This window comes from Varroa destructor, unplaced genomic scaffold (assembly GCF_002443255.2).
Source record: "Varroa destructor unplaced genomic scaffold, Vdes_3.0 BEIS01000003.1, whole genome shotgun sequence".
NCBI lineage: Eukaryota > Metazoa > Arthropoda > Arachnida > Mesostigmata > Varroidae > Varroa > Varroa destructor.
The window spans coordinates 56564461-56570567 of NW_019211456.1; the positions used below are offsets into that span (position 1 = coordinate 56564461).

The 6107-nt window shown below is 39.7% G+C and overlaps 1 long non-coding RNA gene across 2 annotated transcripts; it reads right to left on the reverse strand.

Annotated features, from left to right (window-relative positions):
- Positions 1-231: 231 nt before the first annotated feature.
- Positions 232-5994, reverse strand: LOC147757172 (uncharacterized). Of its 2 annotated transcripts, XR_015324218.1 has the most exons (3): positions 2463-3638; positions 1391-1876; positions 232-1124 (listed from the first exon to the last, which is right to left on the reverse strand). It is a non-coding gene; the product is annotated as an uncharacterized LOC147757172 (long non-coding RNA). The 2 variants fall into 2 exon arrangements; XR_015324217.1 differs by having other exon boundaries at positions 232-1876; positions 2396-5994.
- Between the last annotated feature and the right edge of the window lie 113 nt (positions 5995-6107).

Genomic DNA, 6107 nt, shown 5'->3' on the forward strand with positions numbered 1-6107 from the left:
AAAACTCTTGCGAAGAATTATAATCTCAAAGATGCGCTCAATGAGAAGCAAAGTATACAGAACTTGAAAATGAATGTATTAACTATGAGCCATCGTTAAGCGATAATAATATCAAGATTTTGTTAAAAAGAAGATATATATAGGAAATAATTTAGCTATTAGGAACCAAAACCTGCTTAATGCTATCATGGAGAACAACAGATTCCAGGGGAAAGAAAAAGATTATACTAGAACATTTGTCAAAAACTCTTTTTTATTATGTGATCCAAACAGGCCCACTATAATTCATTAATTTTCGGGAAAATATCAGTTAAAGACACCTGTGTCGTGGGCTCATATTGCCCCAGTTAAGTGGTGTTGTATGGTGGGGCAGAGGTGAAGATTTATAGGTCAATAATGATTTCAATGCCGCTAACGACTGTGAAGAAGCCGGTCATTCAACGAAACTAAAAGAAAAATACAACATATAATATAACGAATGCGAAGGTTTGAAATACATATACGCACTTCTACTAAGCTGTGTCGTACTTTGAGGCCACAAAATATACCATCAGCAGGGCAAAATGAGCACTATTTTTTTCACAATTTTCACTTTTGACGGCGAATACCGTTTTATCCGTATGTGCAACCCCAATGTGGTCGAAAGAAAAATACATTGGCCTATGCCATGGCCCGTATAAGTGACACATTTACTGCTACTATATATGCAATTATTCCACCCGGGATTAAGTCCGAGCAGTAACATCCGTAACGTGTGGGGGTGCTGGTATGAGAGACGCAGGAGGACGGACTTCTCGGACTTGAGCGGCCGGTTCGGTGGGGTCTTCGAAGAACTGCTTCCACAGGAAAATTCGTGCACCTATCTTTGCGTAACTTAGATCCCAAGCTACCGGGCTCTAGGGCTTACCGCGATTCCGTGTAACTCTTCTAACAGCACGACTTTGAACCCATAAAGTAATTCGACTGGCACTGCGCCAAAGACCTCGCTGACCGTAGTATCCACTGTGAAGGTGATCGCCGGGAGCATTGCTGGGAAGAAAACTGGAGATTTCAGTAGACGCGCGGAGAAACGCTCCGTGAGCGTACTGATCGTCCGATCCACCAGTATGGTTACTTGCGGGAGCCTACGATGATTCTCACATAACGAATATTGGAATGTATTAGATGTTGCCAAGCGCGCAGGCTCTGATAGTAGATAGGTCTTAGTAAGAGAAAGCGAATATCACTGGTTTGGCCGATAAAGGAAGGACTGGCCGGAAATCTTGTGAAACTGAATTGTACGATGTGGTCCCGGAAACAGAAAGCGACCGGCCTTTCCGTCTTTCGATAGCAAGACGACCTGGCTATTCTTCTCGAAGACTGCGATCATCAGAGCCCAACACGAACTTACCAGCTGATGTACTACAAGCGATGCGGATCAGCACCATCGCTCATGTTCCCTGTCTAAAGTGTCGCTGCGTACCGCCGCAACAGCGTGTCCACTTTAAGGCCTGCTATGCCAAGTTCGCGTATCCAAGTCACATTCTAATAGGTCCAGGGTCTATTTGGCCAGCTTGGCACAGAGGTACTTGTTGCTCTGTAGGTACTTTAGCGTACCTCCGTCAGTGACCACCACCAATTGCCGTCCGTACAGATATCTCCATACCATCCAGACAAGAGCCAAACACACGGTCTCTGACAAATGCCATTTAGCCTCTTGGGCGGGGAGATGCTTGCTTGCATACGCGACTACGCGCTCCACGTCCCCGTCCATCCAAACAGCATCTCCAAGCTGCCGCCGCTAGCTTCGATCTGTGCTTCAACTGGCAGGTCTTTCCAGAAATGTTGTAATATGGGTCCACTCGTCAGAGCTACCTTCAGAGCCTGCAAGTGCAGCCTGCGAAAAAGAGACGTTTGCTTTTAAAAAATTGTACGCCACTTTAGCGGAATCCCGTACAGATTGACGATATATAAGACCCCAGCCCCAGGAATCTTTATAACCGACGAACTATATTGCAGCCACTGCCGCAGCCTTCTCTCGATCAGAAAAGATTTAGAATGAGAAAATTTTATGTATGTTCGAGGTATATGATCTCTCGTATAGTGAACAAACGCTAAGGCACTTTAAAGTGTAACCCGACGGCACTTAGAGTAGTTTCCGGAGACAATATAGATGCTCAAGAGAATGGATGATGTCATCGATAGTTCCAGGCCGTATAGTATCGTATTCAATGGCCTGTTTGTTAATCGCTGAAGCGTCGCCGGAGCATTAACCAGTTCAAAAGCCACCTGCTTGGATTGCTATAGATCGTCTGGGTTACAAAATGCAATTTTTTTCTGTAGCGCCAGATGCCATATGAATCTGCCAAAAGCCACTAATTAAGTTTTTAATGGAAAACACCTAAGGCTCGCTTACATGTCGAGAGTGTTGTCTATTGGTAGCAGTGGGAAGACGTCCCTCATACTGATCGTGCTTAACTTACGGGAATCCACACAAGATCGGGTCGACCGTCTTTTTCCAGTACGAGGACCGGAGAAGCCCACGGACTAGGCGAGGGCTCAATCACTTCATCATCTAAAATCAGCTGTACGTCCTTTGCGATATATGTATGTTGCGCTGACGTGACTTTTCACGAATGCACGCACAAGCGAGGATGGTTACCAGTGTGTCCGGTGTGAGTAACCAGGTGCGTGACTGTGTAGGTCCCCAAACTTGTTGAGTAAACGCTCGAATTCGTAACACCCTCACCAGATGCTTACGACCAGACAGATTTGAACTGTTGCCAACATGCGACTCGAGCGGTTCTTTTGATAAAAAGGGTAAGGATTCGGTTGATGGTAGACATGTCAGAATTTGTTCAACCTAACACCCTTGTTCATACAGACCAAGAGATTGGTGACTAAGACTTCGCACACTTCTTCAGAAGTCATCGCGTTATACGGGCACACAAAAGTGTTCACAAAAGGTGCATGCAAGACCTCATTCATCAGCCGCTACGCTTACGGTTAAGACCGCTTTTTTCCACGATTGCCTTGGTGTAAACTCACATTCATTGGCCAAGGCGGAATAAGAACGCATGATCTAGGTTATTTTTCGGTGCGGCCATCCAAAGATGATGTGGTAAGGGGTGTTACGTTATTGGCATTATGATCTACTATATTGACATCACCATACAAAAATATGTTACATTAACCACTATGCATATAAAATATATTAACATGAGTTGTTCTTTTTTGTCAATAATATTGCTATTTCAAATCATCTCCATGACTAAAGATTTATTTTAAATGTTTAAATGAACAAGTATCTAATGTAACGTTAACATCGGAGAGATACCCGTTGCTACTCCGCACGTCCAAAGGAACCAGAAGATAACGGGGTTTCGATTTTGTCTTGGGCGAAACTGCCCAACCCGCGAATGGCTAGCTAAGTTTTCTACCAGAAATTGTCAGCCCAGCTACAGTCAACAGAAAAAACATTCCCGATGTTTTAATTTTAGGTTCTTGTTCAGTGTTGATTTGCTAATTTTGGTCGTGGAAGAACGGCGAATAAAAATCCTCCTTGAATACTGTGCAAATAACTAAAACACCATCTGAGAAAAGAAAAAATACAGAAATAATGTGCTTGTGAAATAGCTAAATTTACGGTAAAAAAATTACACAGTTGATTGATCTATTTTAACCACCTGCACATACTACTTGAATGAAATACTATAAATCGCCACCACAAGTCAAGGAAAAATCTAAAAAGCCTATTTGTAACCTAAAATATCTATTTATGGAATTATTATTTATGTTTGTATTTCTATAATAACTATCGATTGTACGCAACTTTAAAGCGACATCTAGTATACTTTTTTTCATTAATTACATTAGCTCTTTTAAAAGTAAGTAAAACGCACATGCAGGTTTGATTTCGTTATGTACAAAAAAATTAACGAAGGACATTAGTAATAATTAAGAACAATAAGGACTATATAACGAAAGATATACGTTCACGTTAAGGTGAACGAAAAGGGCTATTTTTAATGAAGTTCAATAAGTTGTGCAGTAGACTTTTAGTTATTAAATTAGGTGAGTTGGCTTTCTACACAAAACGTGGTGGCGGTTTTACCAACACAAAACACAGTTTTTTAAAAAATACAGTTCTGGCTAGTTGGTAAAACTACCTATTTTAAAGGCAAGTCAAAGATAGTATTAGTTCATACAATAGTAATACTCGTCTCGTTTCATTTATTTTATCTACTAATACTAATATAATGAGAATATGGTGCGATGGTTAAATGAAAATTAATATCTGGTTTGACTTATTGGTTGTCTGTTTCATTTACGCCTTTGGATTATTTTTACCATCCACGAATTGTATAGTGCGTACCCAAAAACTGTCTGAGAGCAAACACATAGGAGTCATAGGAAAATCGACGGAAAAACGAACCTTTAACTTTATACTGAAAAACTTCGTCCTGCTTGTCTAACTATTAAGATCTTCTTTGAACACGGGCATAATGTCTTAAGCGAATGGTTTAAGCCGCCACCCTTCACGTGGAAGATGTACCAAAGAATATACAAAGCAAAATATTCTAAATCCAGCTGATACACTGTAACAAGCATGTCGAAAATTGCTAAAAAGTAGAAACCACCTGCACGACCACAGCAGCGCATGCCAAAGTTCGAATTCTCAAACTATACATTCATAAAGAAGCAACATTGTTTCAAGAGGTTTGAACGTCCAACTGAATTAGAGAGCTGCGCATACATAGAAGGAACGCAAACGTTTAAGTGCGTTTTTTATTAGGATCCATGCCAGTCATTTGGCAGCTGGCTTGGCGGGCCTAATATAGGCCCAAAAATCAGTAAAACTGTTGGTCCAGTTAGATACTCAACAAAACCAGCACGCCCCGGTGCCATACATAGTGGCAACTTAAAACCAAGTTAACACTTCCTAATTGCTATACTGTAGTTATCTTGCAATCAATTTTATGTGCCATTCATAAATATTAGCATTCATCCCGCAGCAATCTGACAGGCACACCGACATTTTCACACGGACTCTTTCGCTGAGACGTAATACAGGATTTCAGAGCAACGTGTTCTAGATATATATAAGTCGTTACGGAGACTATTACTCCTGAGGAAGTTAAAATATTATGGACAGTATTAAACAGTGTATTACGCATTTGAGTTAGCTGGAGGTTTTTGTTTTAGAATATATAAGTTTTGGGCTATCTTGGAACATTCTGTATTTCGAATATATTTCGAATAAATCGAAAATGTTGTTTTTACAAAGCACATATTTGTATCTTCCTTAAAAAGATTCGTATATCAATTACAGAAAACATTTAAATTCGAAAATGGTTTATCTTCATTGCAAAGCCTGCGGAAAGTACTTTGAAGTGTTGCAAAAATCTGGCAAAGAATAAGAGCGACTGCAGTTTCGCTACTCGGACAGTCGTGTTTTGCCTCGATCGAAGATATGAAGTTTCGGCCACGAGGAGTAGTCCATTATAGAAATTAATTAATGTATGAATACTATTTAAGTTTCACCAAATGTCTCAGATGCATAAATGTGACATTAATCGTTAATCAAAAACATTCGCAATCATGTATGCAGAAAAACAAGCAATTCAGTTTAAACAGGTTTAAATGTTTCATGTTAAATGTCAAAATTTCCCTCCGCAAAAAAAAATATATACATATATATATTGTAGTTATGCCTAACAGTGACGCATAGTAAAATCGCAGAATAATACATTTATGGGTATATACCACAAATATATTCGACCAAGTTTGTTGAATCATACGAACAGCCATACAAAGACTTCCTCCACACCCAGCTATGAAATACTATGAAGTTTACTAGTTTCTATATTTCTTAGAAATAACCAGTAAACGATATATAGGAAAAGCGCAAAAAAAGCTCATTTCGTCACTCCTTCGATTAACGATATATTTGCAAGAGAAATGTTCGATGTAAAAGAAATTTTTCTGAACTGAATCGAAATACTTTTTCCCAAGATAATAAAAAAGGCACCAAGAAAACAAAACATTCTTCGGCCGATTCGATTATATATATTCCAATGTTTGTATATATATATTCCAAAAAAACTGACGATTCGCGTACTCCTATA